Source organism: Urocampus carinirostris, chromosome 1 (genome assembly GCF_059441175.1).
Source record: "Urocampus carinirostris isolate Australia breed hairy pipefish chromosome 1, RoL_Ucar_1.0, whole genome shotgun sequence".
Lineage (NCBI taxonomy): Eukaryota > Metazoa > Chordata > Actinopteri > Syngnathiformes > Syngnathidae > Urocampus > Urocampus carinirostris.
Window position 1 is genome coordinate 32,084,950 of NC_142349.1, and position 6,000 is coordinate 32,090,949.

A 6,000-nucleotide genomic window follows, 5' to 3' on the forward strand; every position below is an offset into this window, starting at 1 on the left:
AAGGTATTCAAAATTTTATCAATTTTTATAATAAAGACATTAAAATAAGTGTTATTGGATTATAACGCAAAATTGATTGTCAAGTCAAGTCAAGTCATTTTTATTTGTATAGCCCTTAATCACAATTAGTCTCTAAGGGCTTCACAAGTTATTACATATAAGAAGATTAGGTTACTCGTATGCTATAGAGTAGAAGTGAGTTTTAAGCCTAGATTTAAACATTTCCACCGAGGTTGGAATTGATTGAATACTTATGACTTTTTTAACTTAGCCCTAATGATTATTGATGGAAAAGGACTAAAAAAAACAAATAATAAAACCTTTCTGTAAAAAAAATGATAATATTTGGGAAATCTAGCCAAAGTGTAAGAACGATGTTAATGTAGGTAATATATCATTTGTTTGCATTGTGATCAGTTTGCTGTTTCATAAATCACTTTAAGAGCGTGTTTTATTGTAATTTAAAGGATTTTTTTTTTCAAAGCCGTTGATCAATTTTTTTCTCGTAACATGAAATTAATTGGTTCAATTTTAAACACCAGAACCTCTTAACAGTCTTCGAATTGAAAATCGTTTTTTCATACACTTATATTTTCCACTATGACGAAAGACTTTTGAATTAAAAAGAAATGAATGAAAGGAGTGGAAAAATATGAGAGAATTACATTATTAATTTGATCCCAGTTCTCACACAAGAATATACAATAATGATATTGTTAGTATATACTTTATTCACAGATATATTGTTGTGTTGATTTTCACAGTAACTAAATCATGCAGTGCACTACATGTACATAAGAAAAACTGGTTCACTCAGGTGAGGACAAGTTGCTGCACTGCAATCAAGTCATGCGCAAAAAACAATGCAGTTTTCATCAATACCAAATGTCTCCATTGTATTGCATTCACATCTGAGAGTGACACAATACATCTGAAGGAAGCTGTTAAAATGACCATGCTTTACAGGCATGGTTCTGTGAACTTTTGTCCAATTATGCATGCATTCCCACCTTACGCAATCGCACTTACACGATATGGACGCTGTGTCTTGCAACTTTTCTACATCTTGTGAAGACGCTGGCCATTGCGCCCCAAGTGGCTCAAGTTCCACACATACTTGTATTCATTTCAGCTAAACATGGATACACACATTTTAGGAAGGCGTACCACTATTTACATTCGAACTAAAGTTTGTAAACTCCTTGGACAGTTCCTTCTTGCTTAAGCTCCGTGCTGCATGTTCTCCTCTACAGTGACTGTTCTTGCTGTGACAGGTGACTTCCTGTCAAATACCTCAAAAGGAATGGCCAGCGTCACTCTCCCAAGTGATTTACAGGAAAGGGCTGACAGCCTGGTTTGATTCTAACCTTGCACAAACCTCAAGTGCAGCCCCGACGAAATTACGGAAAAAATTGACAGAGATAAATAATCTGAAAATAATTAAATATTTCTAAACTAGGGGATTGTGAGGTTAAGCCGGAAGCGGCAAAATCGTTTGGGGTGGCAACAACAGGGTTTGCACAGGCATTGCTGGCCGCATTACTGAAATGAGTAACTAGTCACAGTTATTAATTACTCCATTTAAAAAGTGAATACCCAACCCAGATTAGTGACACCCAAAAGTAGCGCGCTACTCTGAAAGTAACTATCTAGTTACAAATTATTATATAGTCACCTGAACCCCTAAAACTGTTTAAAAATAGCCAAATAATAAAATAAATAGAAGAAAGCATGTGCAACAACTGGTGGAAGCAGTAAAGCCTTCATATTACTCCGGCTAGCTCGTGAAATTTTGAGAGCTTGGAAATTATCACTAAGCTAAGACACTCTATATCCATCTTGGCTTCAGACAACTCAAAGATTTACTTCTCCATTTTTAGGTCCTTCCCAAGATGGTTTTTTTTTTCTTCCAGTCGTATTGCAAAAATAATTTTACACATAAAAATACCAAAATCCAGAACACTTTTACAGTAAATTATTTGCTAAATTCATAAAACTTTGCTAGCCTCTGGGAAGAGGTACTGCAGTGTGCGGTGCAGGACCAACAGGTTCTGCAACAGCTTTGTCCCCCTGGCCATTCGACTGTTGAATGGTCAGTCACACACACAGTAAGCCTACACAGCTGCTAATCTTTACATCTGTTTGTTTTTTTTGCACTACTGGCAGTTCTCTTATACCTAGCCACTCCTTTGCACATCTGTTCTCCTCTGCACTATCGTACTCCAGTGTTATTGTTATTGTATAGTGACTTGTTTACCTGACTGCCCATTTTGCACATCTGGTTTTAGCTGCTCCTATTGCACTCTTTGCACTACTGTATAATACTGTACATAGCTATAATTATTTAGCATATTATTAGTACTTCAATACTCTAACTCAGTACAACATTTATTTATATCTGTAAATTCAAGGAAACTGTGCGGGTCAGATGTATCGACATTTCGTTCTGTATACACGTGTACAAGAATGACAATCAAGTATATCTGAATCTGAATCTGAATCTGAAAACGACCCCCTCCCAATGGTGTCCCTACCATTAGATACAGTACTTGAGACACACAACCAAATATGCTCTTATTAACTGACCACAGATTTCATTCTTTTGTTTCATAGCTGTGAATATGGCTAGGATGCAAGTATGTAGGTTTGGGAGAGTATCTCCATGACAAATCATTCTGGTTCCCCGAATTCTGTGCTAGAGACAACACCACTGTAACTGCAATCAAGTGTATTTTAACGGTATATATAAACTAGCAGGTGATAACTGACAGTTTATGATAAGAAGATGTTGTCACTAATGGTCAGCCCTTTTTAAATAGCGCAGTAACGCATCGTATTATGACAGCAGTTGATTTACGATATTTTACCAGTAACGCGTTATGGTACTCCTTACCAAGAAAAATAATTGCGTTCCAGGAGTGCCTTCCTTTGTAACGTGTTAGTCCCAACACTGGCCGTTAAAGAGACAAAATATTATTACATTGTATACTCATAGCATAAGGATGCCAAAATATTCCCCACCTCATTTTTGAAAAGGGCCCAAAATAACTGAAAGGCTGTATTAGACTAATGTGAAATGGGTGAAAAATTATACAATTTAACTAGCTGACACTTTTATTTATAGATATGAGCCATTGTTCTTGACCTGTGAGCATTTGTTTACAGACCAACACTAAAAAATGTTTGTAAGGTAAAATCAACTTACTTCACAAAACAAAGTTTACACACAATTCTCTAATTACCCCAAAACACTGCACCGCAAATATAGGTAAATATAAATTTTACCCCATTGGCAAAGAATTTTGTTCATTTTAATGCGACGGTGTGTATTATTTAGCAGATTCGGCTGGACTGAGAAAGGCAACATCAAGACCACGCCCTACACCATGCACCGCAGAAGCACAAAGATACATCAACTCCGCCAGGAGCTCCAAAACCTTCAACAAACAGTTCAAAAAAGCTATTGAGCAGGAGAAGCAACTGTTGGCAGAACTGCGTAACATCCTGCAGAAGAAGCTGACAACTCCACGCAGGAGACGTTGACAAGAAAGAGCAAGGAAGCGGGCAACCTTCATTGCCAATCCCTTCCGTTTTGCTAAGCAGTTGCTTGGGGACAAGCTAAGTGGCTAGCTGGAGTGCTCAAGAGAAGAGTTGAACTGCTTCCTCAAGAACACAATGACTGACAAACAGAGGGAAGAAGAGCTGGGTCTCAACAAAGCTGTCATCACCCCTGCCTCACTTACTGTGGAGTACAAGGTGTCGGAGCAGACCCTGAAGGAAGTTAAAGAAGTCATCAAGGCAGCCAGGTCAGCAACTGCACCAAAGGGTTAGGTCATCCATGTGAGTATATGTGGATGACCTTACCATTACCACATCTGTCATTTATTACAACAGAAAGACGTACTAAACATTTTTCATCTTTTATTGAATAATTACGATGCAAAATTTAAAAAGTATTAAAAAAATAAGCACAAATGTTTGTATTACAACAAAAAAGGCAAGATAAAGTCAAGATTATTAATAAGTCTGATGCCCATTTCAAAATTACATTGATAGGTTTCTGGTTTAATAGACACTCAAAATAAGGAGAGAAGACATTAATGGATTTTGATCATGCAAGGAAGATAAAGGGGACCCAAACCGCATACTGTATAAGAAATCCCAACTGGTTCTAAAAGCCCCCTGAGCCCTTTCTTTTTATTAAACCTCCTAGGTTGCAAAAAGGAGATCCACCCTAGAGCCCTTTATTTTTATTTAAACCTCCTAGGTTGCAAAAAGGAGATCCACCCTAAAAGGTGTGGAAATCATAGAACAGCAAAATGATTGGCCAATAGTGACAACGATGTCAACAGTGAATAATAGTCAGAATAATTAACGGACATCCTATAAAAACTGCTTCATGGGTGTTAAATATTAAACACAGAATAAACCTATCACAAATATAATATTTTAGATCACACAACATTTTGAAAATGAAGTCAGAAAGTGTCAATAGTCAACAAATACACTATAGAAAAATGTTAACACTGTAAAAAAACAAAAGAGAAAACTGATTTACAACAAAGTTCAATAGAGTCAAACCCCAATAAGCATCAATGTAACAAAAATACAAGTATTGAATAACAAGGTCAACAAGACAACTACAGTACGTTACATTACTCAATATTTTGTAAATAGAGTCTTGCAAATAAAGTGTAAATTCAATCAGATCCAATCTGGGAGTTTTAATGTAATGTATGTCAGAAAAGTGAGCACAGCCCCACATTTCTGCAGAGATTTCATCACGTTTAATTGAACAACACCAAAGAAACATCACAATCAAAGGTGCTCTGTGTAAAGCTTATATAGCCGTGTAAATGTATTTTCCCCCTCAAAAAAATGTAAATATAGCCATTAGTAGCTAAACCCCTGGTAACAAAAGTCAGTACACCCTTAAGTAAAAGTTCCTGATGTTCAATATTTTGAGTGGCCAATATGATTTTGCAGAACCACTTTCATTCTCCTGACCATGAATTTCCCCAGACCCTCACAAATTGCCACTGGAATGCTCTTCCACTCCTCCATAACAACAACGAGCTGGGGGATGTTTGAGATCTTGTGGTTTTCCACTTTCTGCCTGAGGATGGCCCATAGATGTTCAATTCAGTTTAGTTCCGGAGGCATGCTTGGCCAGTCCATCCCCTTTTCCCTTAGCCCCTTTAGAAAAGCCATGGTCATCTTAGAGGTGTATCTGGTGTCATTTTCAGGCTGGAAGATTGCCCTGCGACCCAGTATCTGGAGGGAGGGGATCATTCTCTGCTCCAGTTTTTCACAGTTACATATTAAGTTTGTGTTTCCCTTAATGAAATACAACTCTTCGTTTTCAGTTGCACCCATAGAGCCCCAAACCATGACATTTCCAACACCATGCTTGGCTTTGGGCATGACACAATTATTTTTGTCATCCTCAGCTGGTTGCCGCCACACATGCTCCACACCATCTGAGCCAAATAAATTAATCTTTGTCTCATCGGACCAGAGGATATCTTTCCAGTAAGCCATGGCCTTTGTTTAAATACTTATTTTCATTGTGTCAAAGCGATGTTTCTTCAATGATGTTCTATTAAACATTATAATGAAATCTCTGCAGAAATGTGATGGGTGTACTCCCTTTTGTGACATACTGTATGTATAATCTTACGACCCACTAACAATATTATAATAGTGACAGTTAAAATGGATAAATCATATAGATCCCGGAACAATAACATCGATCCGATCGAACTACTTGCCCAGTATTAATAAGCTCGATGTTTGGATTGATCCGCCCACCCTCACTCCAAGCAGCCAAATCCAATCTTCACTGGCCTGGCATTGCAGGGCCATTTTGCTTGTAGTGTACATGTCCAAAGGAGCAGACATTTCTGCACTTTTGAGATGCTTTGTGTTGTAGTATGTGACCTCCCCCAAAAGTAAATAATTATTCAGGCTTGGGAGCAACTGCTCCAAGTTATGGACCTA